Source organism: Oryx dammah, unplaced genomic scaffold (genome assembly GCF_014754425.2).
Source record: "Oryx dammah isolate SB20612 unplaced genomic scaffold, SCBI_Odam_1.1 HiC_scaffold_29, whole genome shotgun sequence".
Lineage (NCBI taxonomy): Eukaryota > Metazoa > Chordata > Mammalia > Artiodactyla > Bovidae > Oryx > Oryx dammah.
The window spans coordinates 7996524-8021887 of record NW_024070213.1 but is presented as its reverse complement, the minus strand read 5'-3'; the positions used below and the strand labels follow the sequence as shown (position 1 = coordinate 8021887).

The following is a 25364-nucleotide window of genomic DNA, read 5'->3' as shown; positions in this document are numbered from 1 at the left end:
TGAGATTAGGCCACAATCTGTGTGTGTGATTATAGTTTGTTCATTCTCATTACATGGTATAAATCTATTAAAATAAATTTATCCATTCAGCTGACATGAGTTGTTTCAGCACACTGTGCTGCTATGAATATTCATATCCATGTCTTTTGGTTAACATGGACATGTCTACAACAGCCAGGTTCAGAAGAACTTTCTACCTGACCTATAGACCTGCAAAGGCTTCCCTGGTAGCTCAGCTGGTAAAGAATCCGCCTGTAATGCGGGAGACCCTGGTTGGATTGCTGGGTCAGGAAGTTCCCCTGGAGAAGGGAGAGGCTCCCCACTCTAGTATTCTTGGGCTTCCCTGGTGGCTCAGACAGTAAAGAATCTGCCTGCAGTGCAGGAGACCTGGGTTCCATCCCTGGGTCGGGAAGATTCCCTGGAGGAGGGCATGGCAACCCACTCCAGTATTCTTGCCTGGAGACTCCCCATGGACAGAGGCATCTGGTGGGCTGCAGTCCATGGGGTTGCAAAGAGTCGGACACGACTGAAGTGATAAGCAGCAGCGTAGACCTGTGAGCCAGTGAATTTAGAGTGGCTTGGTTTGTAGAATTACTGTAGCAGTAACTAACTCATAGTATACCCTTTTAAAGTCATAAACATTAATTATTAGCAAAACAGACATTAAAATGCAAAGATGATTCACCTTTATTGAAATAGAAAAAAGGCATGCCTATATTTCTGCTGAGAGTGCATTTGCTGGGTCATAGGGGAAGCATAGTTTCAGCTTTAGTATCTGCTACTAGTTAGCTTTCTAAAGTAATTGGAGCAACTGTCACTCAGAGAGTTCCTGTTCCTTCCCATCTTTGTCTAGACTTTATATTTTTTATCCTTTTTACTTTCTCCGGCCAAGTGGAGTGGTGTTATGCTGTAGTTTATTTGCATTTCCCTAGAGAGTAATGATTAAGAACCTTGCTGTATTTGGCATTTGTATAGCTTCTTTTCTGAAGTGTCCGAATTTTTGCCCATTTTTCTCTTGGGTTTTCTATCTTTTCCTTATTGATTTGTAGTTCTTTTAAAATTCTGACTTTGAGACCTTTATCAGATATATATAGAGAGAATATTTGTGGGCTGTCTTTTTGCTCCCATAATGGTGTCTTTTAATAAATATTTTCTTAGTTTTCATAGAATTCATTAAAGGTTTTTTTCATTCATGACTGACATTTTTTGTTTCCTGTTTGCAAAAGATCCGCCTATTCCAAAGTCAGAGATATTTTCATATGTTTTCTTCTACAAACTTTACTTATTTATTTATTTTAGCTTCAGATCTGCAATCCTTCTAGAAATTATTTTTGGTATGGTGTGAGATAGGAGTCATAAATATGTGCTTTTCCGTTTATGAGATGACCAACTACATGTGTATCTGTTTTTGTTTACATATAAAAGTAAATAATTAAATTCCCTTTTAAATTTTATGACTTTTCCCTAATTGTTCAAGTAAAATTGATACAGAAACAGCTGCTTTGAGCACTAATTTAGGTACATTATCCACACTCTCTCATTTAATTCTCTCTGTACTTGTATGAGGTAAGTATTCATACTTCAGTTTTATAGGTGAAAAGAGTGAGGCTCAGGGAATTAAAGTGTGTTGAGGGTACAGAGCAAGGAAGTCCAGAGTCCTTTAACCAGTGTTCTAAATTACCTCGCACAGAAAAATTTCATCTGGAGGATAATTGTCTGTTAAGGTACCAGTATGACATTTGTGGAGAAGGCGATGGCACCCTACTCCAGTACTCTTGCCTGGAAAATCCCACGGATGGAGGAGCCTGGTAGGCTGCAGTCCATGGGGTCGCTAAGAGTCGGACACAACTGAGCGACTTCACTTTCACTTTTCACTTTCATGCATTGGAGAAGGAAATGGCAAACCCCAGTGTTCTTGCCTGGAGAATCCCAGGGACGGGGGAGCCTGGTGGGCTGCCGTCTATGGGGTCGCACAGAGTCGGACACGACTGAAGCGACTTAGCAGCAGCAGCAGCATGACATGCTGAGCTATTCACAAGCTGATGAACATTTGCCCTGCTGCTAGTTTGGGGCTGTTGTGAACAAAGCTGCTGTGAACATCTTCATTTCTCTTGGATAGATACCTAGGAGTAGTATTGCTTGGGTCATATGGTAAGTGTATAGTTTGTTTATTTAATTATCTATTTATTTGGGGGCTTCCCAGGTGGCACTAGTGGTAAAGAACCTGCTTGCCAACACAGAAGACTTAAGAGACGCGGGTTCAATCCCTGGGTGGGGAAGATTCCCCTGGAGAAGGCAATGGCAACCCACTCCAGTGTTCTTGCCTGGAGAACCCCATGGACAGAAGAACCTGGCGGGCTGTGGTCCATAGGGTCACAACGAGTCAGACACGACTGAAGTGACTTCACAAGCACACACATCTGTTTATTTATATTTAAAAAAATTTTGGCCACACCCCATAGCATGTGGGACCTTAGTCCCCTGACCAGGGATCGAGTCCATTACTTCTGCACTGGAAAGTCCTAACCACTGGACCACCAGGGAATTTCCCTTTTGGCAAAATTTTTGATTTGTAAATATTCAGTTCTGTGGCTTGTCTTTCACTTTTTTAATGGTGTCTTTTGAAAAAATAAATAGTTTGCATGTTGATAAAGTCCCAATTTATAAGTTTTTTCTTATGCTCTTTTGGATGGTGTTTCTTAAAAATGTGTATTTATTTATTTGGCTGTGTCGGGTCTTAGGTACATTGTGCAGAATCTTTCCTTGTGATGTGCGGGCTTAGTTAGTTGCCCTGCAGCATGTGGGATCTCAGTTCCCTGAACAGAGGTTGAACCTGCATCCCTGTATTGCAAGGTGTGTTCTTAACTACTAGACTACCACCGAAGGCCCTTAGGTTATGCTTTTGATGTCATATCTAAGAGATCTTTGCCTAAAATCAAGGTCATGAAGGTTTTCTCATATATTTTCTTCTAGAAGCTTTGTAGTTTTCCTTTTTACATTCACGTCCACGATCCATTTTGAGTCTGTTTTTGCGCATGGATTGAGGTGACGGTTTACATTCATCTGTGTGTGTGTACATTCAGTTGTCCCAGCATCATTTGTTGAAATGACCGTTTCCCCCTCAATCAGCTTTATTGAGCAGCTGATTTTATCACCCCTGGAGGCTGATCCACTGCTGGACTTTCAGTTGTGCAACCGAATAAATACATTTCCTCGCTGTTTACACTCATTTGAGTTTTGCTTTATCCTTTGAAGCCAGAAGCCATCTGGCTGAAACAGATGTTGCCAGGAGGTGGCACCCGGAAGGTCAAGTGGATGCCAGCTCTGTAGACCGTCTATGGAATAACCCATGCCTAGTCCCTTGAAATCTTTCTCAGTCTGTACTCTTTCAGTGGATTTGAGCATTGCTTCTTACCCCTAAAGAGCCCATACAATCAAATGCTGGCCAACCTACTGCATACCCCGGGAGAGGGAAGCAACCAAACCAGACCAGTCTGAATGCTCCTTGGCTGGGACTCTAGCCAGAAACATTAAGAAGAGATGCTGTCTTCTCCTCTAACTTCATAAGCCATGAGGACAAGGTAGGCTTAGAGCCACCAGTGGCCGCCTTTTGGTCAGGTGGCAAGAGAAGACTTAGGAATAAAGGTATTCCCTGATGGCTCAGGAGGTAAAGAATCTGCCTGCAATGTAGGAGACACAGTAGACACTGGTTCGATCCCCGAGTCAGAAAGATGCCCTGGAGGAGAAAATGGGAATCCACTCCACTGTTCTTGGCTGGAGAATCCCATGAAGACAGCAGCCTGGCGGGGGATAGTCCAAAAGGTCACAAAGAGTCGGACACAACTGAGCAACTAAGCAACTTAGGAATAAAGCCCAGCAATGACAAGCAGGACCAAAAGGAGAGGAGAGAGGCAAGGTTCTCAGGATATCATTCACACCTCTGGGGGAGCCATGCCTGAAGCCCTCTGCTTCAGGGGCAAATCGCAAACTGGGATTGGTGTGGAGGTAAGGACTCCAGCAACTAGTTAGGAGCTCTGTTTGTGCTCTGAATTGGAGACCCAGTTGTACTGATTTCTCTCCCTAAGAAGTCCCACCTGACTAGGCCAGTGTTCTACGTTTTCCCTGCCTGTTCAGTTCAGTTCAGTCACTCAGTCGTGTCCAACTCTTTGTGGCCCCATGGACTGCAGCATGCCAGGCCTCCCTGTCGATCACCAACTCCCAGAGTTCACTCAGACTCACATCCATCAAGTCAGTGATGCCATCCGACCATCTCATCCTCTGTTGCCCCCTCCTCCTCCTGCCTTCAATCTTTCCCAGCATCAAGGTCTTTTCCAGTGAGTCAGTTCTTCACATCCAAAAGAATTGGAGCCTCAATTTCAGCATCAGTCCTTCCAATGAATATTTAGGACCAACCTCTGTTAGAATTGACTGGTTTGATCTCCTTGCTGTCCAAGGGACTCTCAAGCGTCTTCTCCAACATCACAGTTCAAAAGCATCCATTCTTTGGTGCTCAGCTTTCTTTATGGTCCAACTCTCACATCCATACATGACTACTGGAAAAACCATAGCTTTGACTACATGGACCTTTGTTGGCAAAGTAATGTCTCTGCTTCTTAATATGCTGTCTAGGTTGGTCATAGCTTTTCTTCCAAGGAGCAAGCGTCTTTTAATTTCATGGCTACAGTCACCATCTGCAGTGTTTTTCGAGCCCGAGAAAATAAAGTCTGTCATTGTTTCCATTGTTTCCCTATCTATTTGTCATAAAATGATGGGACCAGATGTCATGATGTTAGTTTTTTGAATGCTGGGTTTTAAGCCAGATTTTTCACTCTCCTCTTTCAATTTCATCAAGAGGCTCTTTAGTTCCTCTTCACTTTCTGCCATAAGGGTGGTGTCATCTGTATATCTGAGGTTATTGATACTTCTCCTGGTGATCTTGATTCCAGCTTGTGCTTCATCCAGCCTGGCATTTCGCTTGAGGTACTCTGCATATAAGTCAAGTAAGCAGGGTGATAGTATACAACCTTGATGTACTCCATGCCTGTAGGGGCTGCTATTCTACAAACTCATGCTCAAGTGGTTATCTTGTCTTGCTTGAATGGACAGGGATACTCAAGGTCTGGCTGCTCCCCAAGTCTCAGAAAACTGGAGTGCAGTAAAAACCACCAGCGGCAAAAGTGCTGATTAGAGTCACACTAATCAATCATAGACACTCAAAGCAGCGCACTTCTCCAAGTCTGAGTTGGTCCATAGTAGGTGCTCAGTAAATACCTGTTCACTGGCTGAATAAAAAATGACAAGAAGACTTCCCTGGTGGTCCAATGGTTAAGAATCCACCTGCCAATGCAAGGGACTTGGGTTCAACCCCTGGTCTGGGAAGATTTCACCTGCCGTGGGGAAACTAAGCCCTTGCTCCAAAACTATGGAAGCCTGAACTCTAGAATCCGTGCTCTGCAACAAGAGAAGCCATCGCCATGAGAGGCCCGTGCAGCGCAGCTAGAGTAGCCCCTGCGTGCTGCAACTAGCGGAGAAGGCAACGGCACCCACACCAGTACTCTTGCCTGGAGAATCCCATGGACAGAGGAGACTGGTGGGCTCCAGTCCATGGGGTCTCTGAGAGTCAGGCATGACTGAGCGACTTCACTTTCACTTTTCACTTTCATGCATTGGAGAAGGAAATGGCAACCCACTCCAGTATTCTTGCCTGGAGAATCCCAGGGACGAGGGAGCCTAGTGGGCTGCCATTTATGGGGTCGCACAGAGTCGGACACGACTGAAGCAACTTAGCAGCAGCAGCAGCTGCAACGAGAGAAAGCCCATATACAGCAATGAACGTGAATACCCAGCACAGACAAATAAATTAAAAAAAATTTTAAATACCTATTATAAGCCAAGCGCTGGTCTAGGTACTTGGGTTTCATCAGTGAACAAAGGTAAAAGCCTCTGCCTCCTGGAGCTCACATTTTATTTGGGGCAAAGTGGAGGATGGGGAAAGACAATAAATAATGAATGTTATCATTCTGGTCATGGTGGAAAATCACATCAACATGCCCACTAAAGATAACTTAAAACACAGGACAAAATATCTTCTTAAAAGCGTAAAAGAGCTAAGAAGGAAGTGAGGCATTTGGGGGCCATGCTGAGTCTAGGAGATGAGGTTCATACCTGACAGATATGGACTAATCTTTACAACCGTCCCCTGAATTGTCCTAGGGAACCAGTAGTGCTGGTGCATGGCCAGGGCTGCCTCAGTGTTGTGAAATAAATTAGTGAGCATGCTAGGCTCTGGGGCTTTATATACATGGTCCCATTTGAGCCTCACAGCATCTCTGTGAGATGGAAGCTATTGCTTACTGTTATTTTCCTAACTTTACAAATGAGACAACAGAGCGTTTAAGTGACCTGCCCAGGGTCACACAGCTAGTCAGTGGCAGAACAGGCTTTGAGCTCAAGTCTGCGTCCAGAGTCTGTAAACTGAACTGCGGTCCGTGCCACCTCTTGGTAAACAGCATCTGTTGTTTTTCTATTAGCTTTAGTAGAAAGATAACTCTAGTAGGAATGTCACTGTTACCTTGTTTATGAAGAAATGAGTATATCATCTTTATGGAAGTCTTTTTTTATGCAAAGATGTTAAAAAGTGCTTAGACAAGGAAAAACTACAATCCAAGCACAGCCTACTGGTGTTACTCAAAACCGTAGACACAGAAATTCAACGGGGAGCAGGAGAAAATTCTTAAGGCTGAGCTAGTGAACTCAAACTGAGAACAAATAGTGCTGGAGGCCAGGACAGGGAAGCCACCTGATTCTACGTCCTCTCAGCCCGCCTAGGCCAGGACACTCACGACAGGTTAGGGATGGTAGGCGTGACCTCAGTTCTACACCCTCCTTGACTGCTGAGAACCTGGGTTCTCCCAGGGTGGGGTGTGTATGTGATATAACGGTCAGGTTCATGGTGTCAGATCTAGCCTGTGACATTGAGCAAGTGACTTGATTTACTTATTTTGCATTTTCTTTTTAATTTCTTAATTTAACGTTTTATTGGAGTCTAGTGGATTTACAACATTCTGTTAGTCTCTACTGTACGGCAAAGTGAATCAGCCATGGTATACATGTATCCACTCTCTTCGACTCTGTTCGCATATAGGTCATTAGAGAGCACTGAATACAGTTCCCTGTGCTCCAGAGCAGGTTCTTATTAGTTATCTTTTATACATAGTAGTGTGTACACGTCCACCCTGATCTCCCGTTTTATCCCCACCTCCTTCCCCCTTGGTAAGCATGAGTCTGTTTTCAACTTTTGTCAATAGGTTTATTTGTATCTTTTTTTTTTTTTTTTTAGATTCCACATATAAGTGATAGCAGGCTTCTCTGATAACTCAGTTGGTAAAGAATCCACCTGCAATGCAGGAGACTCTGGTTTGCTTCCTGGGTCCGGAAGATCTGCAAGATAAGAGATAGGCTACCCACTCCAGTATTCTCGGCTTCCCTTGTGGCTCAGCTGGTAAAGAATCTGTCTGCAATGCGGGAGACCGGGGTTTAATCTTTGGGTGGGGAAGATCCCCTAGAGGAGGGTGTGGCAACTCACTCCAGTATTCTGGCCTGGAGAATTCCAGGGACTGTATAGTCCACAGGGTTGTAAAGAGTCAGACACAACTGAGCGACTTTCACTTTCATAAGTGATAGCATATGATATGTGTCTTTCTCTGTCTGACTTCTTTCAGTATGACAATCTCTAGGTCCATCCATTGAGCAAGTGACTTTATCAACAGTTTTGCAAAATGGGAGTGATAGCATATAACTAAGATCATGGCCTTCTTCACAGGAGATCCAACCAGTCCATTCTGAAGGAGATCAACCCTGGGATTTCTTTGGAAGGAATGATGCTAAAGCTGAAACTCCAGTACTTTGGCCACCTCATGCGAAGAGTTGACTCATTGGAGAAGACTTTGATGCTGGGAGGGATTGGGGGCAGGAGGAGAAGGGGACGACAGAGGATGAGATGGCTGGATGGCATCACGGACTCAATGGGCGCGACTCTGAGTGAACTCCGGGAGTTGGTGATGGACAAGGAGGCCTGGAGTGCTGCGATTCATGGAGTCGCAAAGAGTCAGACACGACTGAGCGACTGAACTGAACTGAACTGAAGATCATGGCATCCGGTCCCATCACCTCATGGCAAATAGATGGGGAAACAATGGAAACAGTGGCCGACTTTATTTTGGGGGGCTCCAAAATCACTGCAGATGGTGATTGCAGCCATGAAATTAAAAGACGCTTACTTCTTGGAAGGAAAGTTACGACCAACCTAGACAGCATATTAAAAAGCAGAGACATTACTTTGTCAACAAAGGTCCATCTAGTCAAGACTATGGTTTTTTCAGTAGTCATGTATGCATGTGAGAGCTGGACTATAAAGAAAGCTGAAGAACTGATGCTTTTGAACTGTGATGTTGGAGAAGACTCTTGAGAGTTCCCTTGGACTACAAGGAGATCCAACCAGTCCATCCTAAAGGAGATCAGTCCTGGGTGTTCATTGGAAGGACTGATGTTGAAGCTGAAACTCCAGTACTTTGGCCACCTGATGTGAAGAGCTGACTCATTTGAAAAGACCCTGATGCTGGGAAAGATTGAGGGCAGGAGGAAAAGGGGACAACAGAGGATGAGATGGTTGGATGGCATCATTGACTCAATGGACATGGGTTTGAGTGGTCTCTGGGAGTTGGTAATGGACAGGGAGGCCTGGCGTGCTTTGGTTCATGGGGTTGCCAAGAGTCGGACACAACTGAGCAACTGAACTGAACTGAACATATTCCAGTGGTTATAAGATGTATCACTAAGAAATAAACAAAGAAACACCAACTGCATGATGGCAACATGTCTTAACGATAGTGCTGTACAAGTCATAAACCAGTCATGGCAATTCTCCTGGCTTGGAGATTTCTCTCATTTCTTCTGCAAGATTGGCATTTTCTCCTGATTAGGTTCCATTGCTTGGTGTGTGGGCTTCCCTGGTGGCGAGATGCAGGTTCAGTCCCTGGGTTGGAAAGATTCCCTGGAGAAGGAAAAATGGCAACCCACTCCAGTGTTCTTGCCTGGAGAATCCCATGGACAGAGGAGCCTGGCGGGCTACAGTCCATAGGCTCGCAAAGAGTCAAACACGACTGAAGTGACTGAGCACCGGCTCCCGTGTAGAATTTTTGCCCACATCTTAGGAGCAAAATGTAACAACTCCTGTTTCTAGTTTGTCTTCTTGCCTTTGTAGTTCAGCCATTCAGTCATCTCCAACTCTTTGCAACCCCATGGGCTACAGCACAACAGGCTTCCCTGTCCTTCACCGTCTCCTGCCTGACCCTCATCTTCTTCCTATCTCAGGTTCTGCCAAGCACTTGCTGTTGTTTCATAAGAGAAGAGTAGTCCTCTCTCTAAAGAGAAAACTCTGTTTCATGTGGTATCAGTTTCCCTCCCTGTTGCTCCATATCCGTGCCTTTCCCCATCCTCACTTTCATATGAATGCTGAATCACACCATGATATTTTCAAAGACATTTTAAATAGTACCAAATTCAGTACATGCCTTACCAACAGTGCATCCAGCTCAGATGAAGGGAAGACAATGTGGGCCGCTGTGCTTAATTTCTCACATTTGCAAACAATGATTCTAAGACACAATCCTAATGTCAGAGATATCAAAATATAGGAAGTTATGCATGTCTTAGGCTTCCCTTGTGGCTCAGCTGGTAAAGAATCCGGCTGCAATGCGGGAGACCTGGGTTCAATCCCTGGGTTGGGAAGATCCCCTGGAGAAGGGAAAGGCTACCCACTCCAGTATTCCGGCCTGGAGAATTCCATGGACTGTATAGTCCATGCAGTTGCAAAGTGTCGGACACAACTGAGCGACTTTCACTTTCATGCATATCTTCGAATCGGGTAAATAGGGTAGCAAATACCTATATTGATTAGAATTCTTTCAACAAGAAAGTGATGGAAAACTCAACCCAGATTGACTTAAGTAAAAGGAGTATACTGAGTTGTGCTTCTGTGCTATCTTGTCTGACTCTTTGCGACCCATGGACTGCAGCCCACCAAGCTCTTCAGTCCATGGAATTTTCCAGGCAAGGATACTGGAGCAGGTTGCCGTTTCCTCCTCCAGGGGATCTCCCCAACCCAGGGATCCAGCCCGCGTAGCCTATGTTTCCTGCATTGGCAGGCATCTTCTTTTACCAAGTCCGAAAGTCCTTGTATTAATGCAGCTTCAGGTATGGCTAAATTCAGGACTCCAGGATAAAATCAGGACTCAGTTTCTCTTCATTTCTCTCTTTCTTCCTTCCATAGGGGTGGCTTCCGTCTAAGATCTCACTTGGTACAAGCTGGAGTCAGCGGCTCTAATCCTACTATCCTCTCTGGTTTCAAGTCCAGCTAAAAGGAGCGAGCACCTTTGTCCCAGAATTTTGAACCTGAGTCTCAGTATCGATCATTGGCTCTGACAGGTCACCTGTCTGGCTCTGGACCAGTCATCATGGTTGTGGGGGAAGCTGCTGAGTTACCTGCTGGAAGCCCAGGGGCTGCTGGGGCTGCAGAGGGAAATGGCGAGGATGGACGTGGGGCCGCAAAAACAGCGCACGATTGACTGTGGGGAATGAGGTGAGAGAAGCCTTCCCAGGGCAAGGCTCTCCAGGTGGATGTGGTCCCTGCTTCTCCGCGCTGGGCAGCAGGAGGAGGCCTCCGCCGAGACCCACCCGCTCCATCTGAGTCAGCCTCGCTCGGCCTCCCTCCCAGGCCGCTGACACCGCACTGACTCAGCGGCTACGTGAGCTGGCTGCTGGCTGGAAAGTTAATAAGCCTGGGAGCCAGGACATTCTTCCTGTGACGGGGTTGGTGCCTCAAGTGGGTGGAATGAATGAAAAAGAGTGGGAGCACCATGGCTCCTAAAGCTTTTATGAAGCCAAGAAGCTCGGAAAACAAGGGAGGGGAAATCCATGGCAGCAGTGGGAGCTGGTGAGCCCCCAACACCAGCGCTGGTCCCTGGCGGGGGTGGGCAGGCGCTTTCCCCACCCCGGCCCCATCCGCCCTCCAGCTCTGCCCATCTCTTTCCCTCAAATCTAAGGGTCAAGGAGCAGGACTGGGGGAACTGTCTATCCCTTGGAGGGTAGGGGAGAGAAGAGGGAGGCTCGGTTAGGAGGGGGTCCTGGGGGACAGGAGAGAGGGGAGGCGGGGAGTGCTTGTCACAACCGCTCAGAAACTGGATGGAGCACAAACACGGAGCGCCTGCTCTCTACCAGGTCCCCAGTTAGGGGGTGAGGCCCCCCCAACAAATAGGATTTGTCTCTGCCTTCAGGGAGCACAGAGTCTGGTCTGGACACAATAAGAAAATTGTTCATCGTAACAGAATGTGATGGCACAGGGACCTAGGGTTTATTAAAGGAAGGTACCCTGGGGGGAGAAGTGAAGGAGGTCATTGCCAAGCAGGAGGCCCCAGGTCAGTCTAGCCTTGACTGAGACTAGAGGGGGTGTGTGTGTGTGTATGTGTGTGTCTGTGTCTGTGTCTGTGTCTGTGTGTGTGTCTGCAGGAATGGGTGGGCTCTGGACACAGCTGTGGAACGGTTCCCCTCGAATCAGGCTTTGGCTACTGGCTTTTGGGAGTGGCAACCTGCCTGGCAAGGAGGCTCCTGCCAGCCAAGGACAATCCTCCACACGAGGGGACAGCTGGGGTGCCCACGAGCCCTCACTCTCAGCAGCTGGAGGATGGGAGCACCAGCCTGGTGGAGCCACCTGGACGGGGTGGAGGGGAGGTGATGCCCACGGCCTCTGCTCTGATGTTCCTCATGCTGGATGTCTGGTGGAGGATGGGGTAGGGAGCAGAAGGGAGCTGGGGGGCAGGGGACTTCCTGGAGGAGAAGTCCTTCTGGGGCATCTTGCAGAACAGCTCTGGAGGTGGACAAGCAAAGAACGACCTGAGGGGTCAATGTGTGCAACAGTTATAGGAGCACGTAGCGCTTTCTGGGAAGGCTAAGCTGTTTAGGTAGGACGCTGGGCTGTCACAGGGCTGGCGGGGCCAGGTCGTGAAGGTCCTGTGTGCCATACTAGAAGACCGGGGATTCAAGTTCTTTTGAAAAGAACCAGAATCTCAACCAAGTGTAGAGAACGGACATGTAGACATGGTGGGGCCTGGGGATGGGAGGCGGGGATGAACTGGGAGACTAGGCTTAATATAAGTACACTGCCATGAGTAAAACAGAAAGTGACTATACCTGCTGCATAGCACAGGGGGCTCGGCTCTGTGCTCTGCGATGTCCCAGGAGGGCAGGGTGGGAAGGGGAAAGATGGGAGGGAAGCCAGGAGGGACCCGCTCCTGGGACCATGTATATATATATATATATATGTTTGTATATATATCGTTGCTGTTGTTGTTGTTCAGTTGCTAAGTCGTGTCCAACTGTTTTGTGGCCCCACAGACTGTTAGCCAGCCAGGCTCCTCTATCTATGGGGTTCTCCAGGCAAGAATATTGGAGTGGGTAGCCATTTCCTTCTCCAGGGAATCTTCTCTACCCAGGGATCAAAACCATGCCTCCTGCATTGGCAGGTGGATTCTTTATCACTAACCCACCAAGGAAGCCCAAGCATGTGTGTGTGTGTGTGTGTGTGTGTGTGTGTGTGTGTAGGCCTCCCAGGCTTTCCAGGTGGTGCTAGTGGTAAAGAACCCACCTGCCAATGCAGGAGACCTGAGAGACGTGGCTTCAATCCCTGGGTGGGGAAGATCCCCTGGAGGATGAAAGGGCAACCCACTCTAATATTTTTGCCTGGAGAATCCCATGGACAGAGGAGCCTCCAGTCCATAGCGTTGCAAAGAGTCGGACATGACTGAAGCGACTTAGCACACACATAAGCCTCCCAGGTGGCGCTAGTGGTAAAGAACCCACCTACCAATGCATGTAGAAGTAAGGTGTGGGTTTGATCCCTGGGTCAGGAAGATCCCCTAGAGTAAGAAATGGTAATCCACTCCAGTATTCTTGCCTGGAAAATCCCATGGACATAGGGGCCTGGCAGGCTGCAGTCCATAGGATCACAAGAGCTGGACGTGACTGAAGTGACTTAGCACATACACGTGCATATATATGTGTGTGTATGTGTGTGTGTATATATATGTATATATATGTGTGTGAAAGTTGCTCGATAGTGTCCGACTCTTTGCAACCCCATGAACTGTATAGTTCTAGGCCAGAATACTGGAGTGGGTAGTCTTTCCCTTCTCCAGGGGATCTTCCCAACCTAGGGACTGAACCCAGGTCTCCCACCTTGCCAGCTGAGCCACCAGGGAAGCCCAAGAATACTCAAGTGGGCAGCCTATCCCTTCTCTAGCAGATCTTTCCAACCCAGGAATCAAACTGGGCTCTCCTGCATTGCAGGTGGGTTCTTTACCGACTGAGCTATCAGGGAAACCTGGATATATGTATATATATAGCTGATTCACTTCATTGTTCGGCAGAAACTAACAACACTATAAAGCAATTATACTCCAAAAAAAATAAAATAAAATAAAAAGGAACTGGACTCTCCTTCCACTCCACTTCAGCCCTTCCTGCAGACAGTCAGCACCTCATGGGGTGAGGCAGCCCAGCCCTGTTCGGGTGGGTGCAACCAAGGGCCCCGATGCTCTGCAGCACTGAAGTGGGCAAGAGGCCACCAGCAGGCAAATGGCCAGAGAGCGACGGCCAGAGAAGGGCTGTCTCCAGGCGCTGAGGGAAATGCAGGAGTCAGGAGCAATTTGAAAGTTGTTTTCTTGACGTAGGCATTTTAGAAATAGAAGGAAATGTCGTCACAAGGGAGTCCCATGGAGAGGAACGAACGCAGGATTTGGAGTCAGCAAAGCCAAAGGCCTGGGCCTGGGGCCCAGCACCACTGTGCCAGCTGGACAGCTCTGGGAAGGTCACTCGGCTCACCAAGGCCCTATTTCCACATCTGCACTGGGATCATATCTATTCCACGGGGTCAACTAAGATAACATCCGTGTGTAAAAAAGGCTGTGCAAATATGAAGTTACTGTCGTTTTGCAAAAACAAAAAGCCCACAGCAAGAATTCCTCAGGTAGTTTTGACCCCAGTTCCCACTTGGCACTGATTAGGTTGGTCGGGGACTTACTGGATGACATAGCAAGTCAGCAGCAGAGCTAAGGTGTCAACTCACCCGAGGACCGGCTCCAACATCGTCAGCAGAATCAGCTGAGATCCAGCTTCACTCTGCAGTTTAGATGGCCAAGGCATTCCCAGGAAGTCCCTTTCAGCACAGTGTTCACGGTGGTTCCCGTGGGCAGCCCCAATATCCTCCAAAAGGTTGGCAAGATGTAGCAATAGCTGGATGAGGTTCCCAAGAGGCAGGGCAGAAAGGGAGACAAAGAACAGACATTTGGCCTGAGAACAGAAGAGGCTGTGCATTTCTCCACCCTTCCTGTGGCCACAGTCCTCCCACTCCCACCAATGTTTTCAAAATACTGGAATCGATAGCCTTTCCCTTCTCCAGGGGATCTTCCAGACCCAGGGATTAAACCCAGGTCTCCTGCATTGCAGGCAGATTCCCTACCATCTGAGCTACCAGGGAAGCCCTCAAAACAGATTCATTGAGATATAGTTCACATACCATAAAAGGATCCTCTTGAAGTGTACAATTCAATGTTGTTGTGTTGTATTGTGTTGTGGTTTTTTGTATTCACAGAGTGGCACAAATATCACCACAACAAATTGTGGAATATTTTCATCTCCCCATAGAAGAGTTCCTAGTCATTAGCAATCATTCCCTTCCCCCATTCCCACTGTCCTCCCAGTCCTACGTAATCATGAATCTACTTTCGTTTGTTGTTGTTGAGTCACTAAGTTTGCAACCCATGGACTGTAGCCCACCAGGCTCCTCTCTTCATGGGATTTCCCAGGCAAGAATATTGGAGTGGGTTCCCATTTCCTTCTCCAGGGGATCTTCTGGACCCGGGGATTGAACCTGGGTCTCCTGCATTGGCAGGTGGATTCTTTACCCCTGAGCCATCAGGGAAGCCCAAATCAACTACATTCCAATAAAAATTAAAACAAAAACAATGTATGAGGATCCCAACTTTTTACATCCTTGCCAGCACTTGTTATGATCTGTAATACATATAACAGCTATTCTAGTAGGTATGAAGAAGTATATCATTGTGTTTCTCTTATTGAGATAAACTATATATGACATTTATCATTTTAACTGTTTGTAAATAATTTGGTCACATTAAATGTATTCCTCTTTTTGGTTTTGACTTGCGTTTTCCTAATGTCTAATGATGTTGGGTGTCTTTTCATGTGCTTATTAACCATTTGTATATCTTGTTGGGAAAATATCTCCTCAGATACATTACTCATTTTAAAACTGGATTGTCTGTAAACAGTGGAAACAGTGTCAGACTTTATTTTTGGGGGCTCCAAAATCACTGCAGATGGTGACTGCAGCCATGAAATTAAAAGACATTTACTCCTTGGAAGGAAAGTTATAACAAACCTAGACAGCATATTAAAAAGCAGAGACATTACTTTGCCAACAAAGGTCTGTCTAGTCAAGGCTATGGTTTTTCCTGTGGTCATGTATGGATGTGAGAGTTGGACTGGGAAGAAGGCTGAGTGCCAAAGAATCGATGCTTTTGAACTGTGGTGTTGGAGAAGACTCTTGAGAGTCCCTTGGACTGCAAGGAGATCCAACCAGTCCATTCTGAAGATCAGCCCTGGGATTTCTTTGGAAGGAATGATGCTAAAGCTGAAACTCCAATATTTTGGCCGCCTCATGCGAAGAGTTGACTCATTGGAAAAGACTCTGATGTTGGGAGGGATTGGGGGCAGGAGGAGAAGGGGACGACCGAGGATGAGATGTCTGGATGGCATCACTGACTCGATGGACGTGAGTTTGAGTGAACTCCGGGAGTTGGTGATGGACAGGGAAGCCTGGCGTGCTGCGATTCATGGGGTCGCAAAGAGTCGGACACGACTGAGCGACTGAACTGAAATGAACTTAACTGAACTGAACAGTTGTTTGTATATTCCGGCTCCAAGTCCCTTATTACAGATATGATTCATGAAGATTCTCTCCCATTCTGTGGGTTGTCTTTTCACTTTCTTGATGATAGTCTTTGAAGCACAGAAGTTTTAACTTTTGATGAAGTCTAACTTATCTATGTTTTCTAGTTTGAGTTTTTGATGTCATATCTAAAAAGGCTTTGTCTAACTCTAAGTCATGAACATTTACCCCTTTGTATTCTTCTCAGAGTTTTACAGCTTTGGTTATTTCATTTAGGTCTCTGATCCATTTTGAATTAGTTTTTACATAGGGTGTGAGGTAGGACTCAAATTTCATTTTCCTGTGTGTGGCTATCCAGTCGTCCCAGCATCATTTGTTAAAAAGGCTATTTGTTCCCTCGCTACATTTTGTCACCCATGTCAAATATCACACCCATGTCAAACATCACATTGCTTTTGAAGAAAGCAGTCCTGAAACAGTAATTTCTTTAAGCAGTTAGTACAACTTGTGATTCCTGGCAGGTGAAGGCAGCTTTTGTCCTCTCGTCACAATCACCTCAGGGCCTGTGGTCTGAGGTGACTTGGTATCCAACATGAATTCCTAATATTTGATGTGTTAGTCGCTCAGTCGTGTCCAACTCTTGGTCACCCCATAGACTGTAGCCTGCCAGGCTCCTCTGTCCAAGGAGTTCTCCAGATAAGAGTACAGGAGTGGGTCAATTCAGTTCAGTTCAGTTCAGTCGCTCAGTCATGTCCGACTCTTTTCGACCCCATGAATTGCAGCACGCCAGGCCTCCCTGTCCATCACCATCTCCCGGAGTTCACTCAAACTCATGTCCATCGAGTTGGTGATGCCATCCAACCATCTCATCCTCTGTCATCCCCTTCTCCTCCTGCCCCGAATCCCTCCCACAATCAGAGTCTTTTCCAATGAGTCAACTCTTCGCATGAGGTGGCCAGAGTACTGGAGTTTCAGCTTTAGCATCATTCCTTCCAAAGAAATCCCAGGGCTGATCTCCTTTAGGATGGACTGGTTGGATCTCCTTGCAGTCCAAGGGACTCTCAAGAGTCTTCTCCAACACCACAGTTCAAATGCATCAATTCTTCAGCACTCAGCTTTCTTCACAGTCCATCTCTCACATCCATATGTGGGCACAGGAAAAACCATAGCCTTGACTAGACGGACCTTTGTAGGCAATGTAATGTCTCTGCTTTTGAATGTGCTATCTAGGTTGGTCATAACTTTTCTTCCAGGAGTGGGAGTGGGTAGCCATTCCCTTCTCGAGGGAATCTTCCCAACCTAGGGAAATTGAACGCAGGTCCCCTGAATTGGCAGCCAGAATCTTTATTGTCTGAGCTACCAGGGAAGAGAGGCCAAAAAAAAAAAAAAACCCCAACTCAGATTGAATAACACAGACTGGGTGCCCCAGGTCTCCAAGTGGCTTGATGTGTTACAATCTCTGGGGCCCAGAGTGGTGGTGGTGTTTCAGTTTTTCCATGTTTATCAAGAAAAGATATCTAACTGAACATGCAATGGAATTGCAATTCATAAGAATATGACATATTTGAAAACTTTTGAAAGCTTTTTGAAATCTTATAAAAAGCTCTTGACTAAATTACTGTATGTGATACCATTCTTAAACTGTTTAACATACTTTTATTTTATTTTTTGAGGAACAAGAGCTCCATTTTTAAAATTTGATCATTTCTTGCATTTGAAGTACTCCTTAATGACATCCTTGGCTGGAAACTCTTTGCCATAACCCTAAAAACATAAAGAAAAAACGATTTTACTAACATTTGGAAACTTGGCTAAGTTGTTAGCACTAGTTAAAGCAAAGCTTTAACAAAAATTAGCACGTGTCTTTTGACAATGCTTTCTATCATTAAAATGTCTTATAGCAAATATTCAGTTCAGTTCAGTTCAGTTGCTCAGTCGTGTCCGACTCTTTGAGACCCCATGAACTGCAACACGGCAGGCCTCCTTGTCCATCACCAACTCCTGGAGTTAACAATTACTCAGCTATTAAAAATAATGTATTTGAATCAGTTCTAATGAAGTGAATGAAACTGGAACCTACTATAGAGAGTGAAGTAAGTCAGAAAGAAAAACGTCAATACAGTATATTAATGCATGTATATGGAATTTAGAAAGATAGTAACAATGACCCTATACGTGAGACAGCAAAAGAGACGCAGATGTAAAGAACAGACTTTTGGACTCAGTGGGAGAAGGCGAGGGTGGGATGATTTGTGAGAAAAGCATTGAAACATGTATATTACCATATGTGAAATAGATTGCCAGTCCAGGGTCAATGCATGAGACAGGGTGCTCAGGGCTGGTGCATTGGGACGACCCCGAGGGATGGGATGGGGCGGGATGTGGGAGGAGGATTCAGGATGGGGGAAACACGTACACCCATGGCTGATTCATGTTGATGTGTGGCAAAACCAATACAGTATTGTAAAGTAATTAGCCTCTAATTAAAAGAAATAAATTTATTAAAAATAAATAAATAAATTTTAAAATAGAAAAAAAAGTCTTATAGCCATTTTCAGGGACCTTAATGACTTTCAGTGTTTTTAAGGCTTATAACATGGCTTTCCTCTTACCAGCATTTTCCAAATTTCTGCAGAAACACATGCAGGTAAGCAGATTTATTGGTTGGGTTTGTTTAACATATTTTTAAATTATGGTAACATATACATCAGAGAAGGCAATGGCACCCCACTCCAGTACTCTTGCCTGGAAAATCCCATGGATGGAGGGCCTGGTGGGCTGCTGTCTATGGGGTCACACAGTCAGACATGACTGAAGTGACTTAGCAGCAGCAGCAACATATACATAACAGGAAATTTATTCTGGGACTACCCTGGTGGTCCCGTGGTTAAGACTGCACTTCCAACTGCAGGAAACATGAGTTCAATCCCTGGTTGGGAAACTAAGGTCCCACAAGCCACAGTTCAGTTCAGTCCAGTTCAGTTCAGTCGCTCAGTCGTCTCCAACTCTTTGAGACCCCATGAATCGCAGCAAGCCAGGCCTCCCTGTCCATCACCAACTCCCAGAGTTCACTCAGACTCACGTCCATCAAGTCGGTCCATCCAGCCATCTCATCCTCTGTCGTCCCCTTCTCCTCTTGCCCCCAATCTGTCCCAACATCAGAGTCTTTTCCAATGAGTCAACTCTTCGCATGAGGTGGCTAAAGTACTGGAGTTTCAGCTTTAGCATCATTCCTTCCAAAGAAATCCCAGGGCTGATCTCCTTCAGAATGGACTGGTTGGATCTCCTTGCAGTCCAAGGGACTCTCAAGAGTCTTCTCCAACACCACAGTTCAAAAGCATCAATTCTTCGGTGCTCAGCTCTCTTCACACTCCGACTCTCACATCCACACATGACCACTGGAAAAACCATAGCCTTGACTAGACGGACCTTTGTTGGCAAAGTAATGTCTCATCTTTTGAATATACTGTCTAGGTTGGTCATAACTTTTCTTCCAAGGAGTAAGCGTCTTTTAATTTCATGGCTGCAATCACCATCTGTAGTGATTTTGGAGCCCAGAAAAATAAAGTCTGACACTGTTTCCACTGCTTCCCCATCTATTTGCCATGAAGTGATGGGACCGGATGCCATGATCTTCATTTTCTGAATGTTGAGCTTTAAGCTACAGGCCACAAGGTGTGGCCAAAACAAACAAAAATGGACGTTAGCAATTTTTCAGCATGGGCTCAGCGCAGGACGTTCACTCACACTGTTGTTCAGCCATCTCCGCCAGCCATCTCCAGAACTTTTTCATCCTCCCAAACTGAAACTTTGTACCCCTTACCTCCTACCTCCTCATCCCTCCTCCCCTCAGCCCCGGGAGACCACCCTTCTGCCTCTCGTCTCTGTGACTTTGACGGCTCCAGGTGCCTGACGTAAGTGGGATCATCCACGGTTTGGTTTGTCTCCTTGATCTGGCTTCTTTCACTTGGTGTCATGTCTTCCGGGTTCAGCCCTGCAGTCACACATGTCAGAATTTCAGGTAGCTGCTTTCCCACGCTTCCTTGGGATGTCCACGAAGCTCAGGATGAATCTCTACCCCTGAAGTTGATCTCGTTCGTTTTCCTCACAATCAGAGGGAGCCTGCGGTCTCTGGGGTGCCTCACAGCTGACTGGCACCCACTGCCTGCCCAGGGGCATGACGACCACTGCTGCCAGGCTGGTGGGAAGCGCTGGGGTGGAGGCGAGCCTCGGGTCAGCGAGCACAGCCAGTATTGCTTGCGTCTCCCTTCTGCCCACCTCTGCGCCCAAGGCTTTCCTGGAGATTCCTCTACTAGCCATTCATCCTCCCCACGTTGATTGAATGCCTGTTGTGTACCCAGCGCTGTGTGAGGTGCAGGAAGTACTGTGAGATAGGGCAGACATGGGCTTTGCCTCCCTGGAAGTTATAACCTAGTGAGGGAAAGGCATTAAACCATCAACCACTCAATAAATAAATGTCTGCTTACAATTGTGATGACTGCTACGAAGTAAAAGATGTGTCGTGTCACAACTGTGTCAGTCGTGTCCGACACTGCGACCCCATAGGCTGTAGCCCACCAGGCACCTCTGTCCATGGGATTTCCCAGGCAAGAATAGTGGAGTGGGCTGCCATTTCCTCTTCCAGGGGATCTTCCTGACCCAGGGATCGAACCCTGCATCTCTTTCGTCTCTTGCTTTGGCAGGCAGACTCTTTACCACTGCACCACTTGGGAATCCCCATGAAGAAAAAGTGTAGGGTACAGTGCAAACATCTAAAATGGGGGTGCCAGGCTGCAGAGGGGACCAGGGCTGTACTCAGAATCCACTGACAGACATGGCAGCCGTGACCTAACACTAGAATAAGGGTCACAGGCCCTGCATGCAAGGCATGCCAGGCTAACAGATGACTGGGTGGACTAGGCTCCCCTGGGTTTTGCATGTCCAGCACCCCCTCTGGTCTCTGCTTTCTGCTCCTTTTAGGAATTGTTGCTCCTGTTTCCAGGATCTCTGGGGGCCCCTCCTTTGTGGTAGGAGATGTCAGGTAAACTGTGCTTTACTTTGGAGGGAAAATCATGACACATTCCGAACACCGGACCCCAAACCTTTCCTTAGATGTCAGGCCTTCGTATTTTCATGGCATTTGGCTCACATGTCTGGCATCTGCTCCTTTCCACTCTCCAGGCCCTAGCTCATGATGTCATCAGCATAGCATACTGTCTCGTGTGACGATGAAGTGTTCAAAGTCTGAGAATTGAAGAACTGTCAAAAGAGATAATGAAGTCCCGAGGCGAGATGGCAAAGGTGTGCCAATGACTCTGACAAATAAAAGCATGGTTTCTGATTTTTTTTTTTTTTTTTTTTTGCTTCTTGCAATACAGAAGATGGCATTTGCTAGATCAATAACTCCATCCTAAGTGTCAGGGACTGTATTTATTTTCCCCGGCAACGATTCCACATCTGAAATAATAGCTGCAACTCGAGTCAACACATAATTACATTTACAGTAACCCACTGGCATTCTCTGACACCCATCTGCCTTCTCCACTGGCCACACTGAGAGCAGGATGTGATAAAATCACCACCCAGCCTGTTTAAAGGCCTTGATGACACCATTAATTTCTCCAGTCCCCCGGGGGTGCAATATTGCTTTTGGCTTATCCCACTTTAGTGAGGAGGGATCTCCATTTGACTTCTGTCCTCATCGAATCCCTTACTCTGCCAATCCAGGAGCCAATACAGTAGTTTGCCAATGGCTGGGGATACCTATTGCAGCTACAGATGCAGGGGCAGGGAAACAGAAAGCTTTGGAGATCCACGGGGACTGTTTGGCAGTCAGTCTAGTCAAACTCAATTTATTACCTAGAGAAGGATGTCCACATGCAGCATCCTATGCCAAAATAATAGAACTGAGTCATTGACATGCCCGTCAGTAGAGAGGCGGCTAACTAAACTCTGATATATACATTTAATATTAACAGGATCCACTTAAAAATATTTATTTGTTTATTTGGCTGCACTGGACCTTAGTCAGGGCACATCGACTCACTGTGGCGTGTGGACCTTTTAGTTGCAGCATGTGGGACCTTTTCTCTTTTTTGGTTGTGTCGTGTGAACTCTTAGTTGTGACGTGTGGGATCTAGTTCCCTGACTAGGGGTTGAACCCCTGGGCCTCTGCACTGGGAGAACATAGTCTTAGCCACTGGACCACGAGGGAAGTGGATCCACCTGCTTCAGTTCAGTTGCTCAGTCGTGTCTGACTCTTGGCGACCCCATGAACTGCAGCACGCCAGGCCTCCCTGTCCATCACCAACTCCCGGGGACCACTCAAACCCATGTCCATTGAGTCAATGATGCCATCCAACCATCTCATCCTCTGTCGTCCCCTTCTCCTCCTGCCCTCAATCTTTCCCAGCATCAGGGTCTTTTCAAATGAGTCAGCTCTTCACATCAGGTGGCCAAAGTATTGGAGTTTCAGCTTCAACATCAGTCCTTCCAATGAACACCCAGGACTGATCTCCTTCAGAATGGACTGGTTGGATCTCCTTGCAGTCCAAGGGACTCTCAAGAGTCTTCTCCAACACCACAGTTCAAATGCATCAATTCTTCGGCATTCAGCTTTCTTTATAGTCCAACTCTCACATCCATACATGACCACTGGAAAAATCATAGCCTTGACTAGATGGACCTTTGTTGCCAAAGTAATGTCTCTGCTTTTTATTTTTTTTTTTTTATTTTTTTTTTTTTAAACAGGTGAAGTGAAAGTGAAGTCGCTCAGTCGTGTCCGACTCTTTGCTACCCCGTGGACTGTAGCCCGCTAGGCTCCTCTGTCCATGGGATTCTCCAGGCAAGAATACTGGAGTGGGTTGCCATTTCCTTCTCCAGGTGTCTCTGCTTTTTAATATGCTGTCTAGGTTGGTCATAACTTTCCTTCCAAGGAGTATCTTTTAATTTCATGGCTGCAATCACCATCTGCAGTGATTTTAGAGCCCCCCAAAATAAAGTCAGCCACTATTTCCACTGTTTCCCCCATCTATTTGCCAGAGGTGATGGGACAGGATGCCATGATCTTCGTTTTCTGAATGTTGAGCTTTAAGCCAACTTTTTCACTCTCCTATTTCACTTTCATCAAGAGGTTCTTTAGTTCTTCTTCACTTTCTGCCATAAGGGTGGTATCATCTGCATATCTGATGTGATTGATATTTCTCCTGGCAATCTTGATTCCAGCTTGTGCTTCTTCCAGCCCAGTGTTTCTCATGATGTACTCTGCATAGAAGTTAAATAAGCAGGGTAACAATATACAGCCTTGACGTACTCCTTTTCTGATTTGGAACCAGTCTGTTGTTTCATGTCCACTTCTAACTGTTGCTTCCTGACCTGCATACAGGTTTCTCAAGAGGCAGGTCAGGTGGACTAGTATTCCCATCTCTCTCAGAATTTTCCACAGTTTATTGTGATCCAGACAATGAAAGGCTTTGGCATAGTCAATGAAGCAGAAATAGATGTTTTTCTGGAACTCTCTTGCTTTTTCCATGATCCAGCGGATGTTGGCAATTTGATCTCTGGTTCCTCTGCCTTTTCTAAATCCAGCTTGAACATCTGGAAGTTCACAGTTCACATATTGCTGAAGCCCAGCTTGGAGAATTTTGAGCATTACTTTACTAGCGTGTGAGATGAGTGCAATTGTGCAGTAATTTGAGCATTCTTTGGCATTGCCTTTCTTTGGGATTGGACGGAAAACTGACCTTTTCCAGTCCTGTGGCCACTGCTGAGTTTTCCAAATTTGCTGACATATTGAGTGCAGCACTTTCACAGCATCATCTTTTAGGATCTGAAATAGCTCCACTGGAATTCCATCACCTCCACTAGTTTTGTTCGTAGTGATGCTTCCTTAGACCCACTTGACTTCACATTCCAGGATGTCTGGCTCTACCCACTAGGATCCATTTAAAACAATGAATGTAATTTTTTTTAATGAATATATGTTATATGCTGATGTGGAAGGAGCTTCAAGAGAAAAAAGCCAGGTGCAAAATTGTGTAGTATGACCTTTTTCTTTTTCTTTTTTTTTTTTTAGTAAAAACAAAATAAAAGAAACATTGGCCATACTGGGGGAAGAAAAAAACAACACATCCATTTACTACTTGATCCACCTTAACTCACACCCTGATCAGCAGAGCCAAGTGGGCTAAAGTCAGAGATCTGCTGACCAGACTTGAAGGATTTTTTCAGATATACCAATCAAGGAGGAACTTAGTGGGTGGGCCACTCATCTATCTGTGATCGATCAGTTACATCAGCTTCTGCAGGGCAATCATCTGGATAACTCCACTGGTCCCATCTATTATGATAACCATTCTGTTACGATAACCATGCTCACCTTCCTCACTTGCTTTCTCCCACCCCAGGGTCTCACATCCCCGCAGAAATAAGGAAGCCTTTTTCCCACCAGCAGCTCCCACCAAGGGCTGCTTAGTGGTGCTGCCACTCCTAAAGGTTTTCTCAAGGCCGTGGTTGTTTGGAGGATCAACTTCTGGGTACCAAAGAGTGTCATGTCCATTACATTCCATTAGGGAGGGTGACTTTATTTTGAAGGCAACTGGGAGCCATTGAAGTGTTTTCAGCGGTATAGGGTGATGCAATTTCTTTCTTTCTTTCTTTCTTTTTTTTTTCTTGACTGTGCTGCACAGCTTGTGGGATCTTAGTTCCCTGACTAGGGATCAAACCCAAGCCCAGGCAGCAAAAGTGCCAAGTCCTAACCACTAGACTACCAGGGAAGTCCCCTGGAAATGTCTATCTTAACAAGACTACTCCTGCTCTTTGGTGGGAGTAGAGGGGAAGGGGTGACGCAGGAGAGAGGGGGCAAGTGAGATTCGATGCCACGACCCCAGTAAGACTTCGACACATGCAGACGGCGGTCAAGTCCTGGAAAGTACAGGGCAGGTGGCTGTCACCATGGGGGGCCCTGGGAGATATGGGGTCCCCTGCGTAAGGCATGGTGAGTCAGGGTACGCAGATGGGAGGGGAAGGGTTCATTGCTATACTTAGGCTGAATCTACCTCATGATTGCACTAGGAGGGGCAGGTCAAGAGTCAGATGGCTTGGAGCAAAGTAGGTCAAAATTTCCATTCTCAGGAGGAGGTGATGAGCAGTATGGGTTCATCTGGGCTTCCCAGGTGGCGCTAGTGGTGAAGAACCCGCCTACCAATGCGGGAGACGTAAGAAAAGTAGGTTCGATCCCTGGGTCAGGAAGATCCCCTGGCATGGCAACCCACTCCAGTACTCTTGCCTGGAGAATCCCCAGGACAGAGGAGCCTGGTGGGTTACAGTCCACAGGGTTGCA

General features: G+C 46.3%; 1 non-coding gene across 1 annotated transcript; it reads right to left on the bottom strand.

Moving 5' to 3' along the window:
• Window positions 1-18564: 18564 nt before the first annotated feature.
• LOC120858978 lies at window positions 18565-18695 on the bottom strand. Its single transcript, XR_005720002.1, has one exon. It is a non-coding gene; the product is annotated as a small nucleolar RNA SNORA33 (small nucleolar RNA).
• Window positions 18696-25364: the final 6669 nt, after the last annotated feature.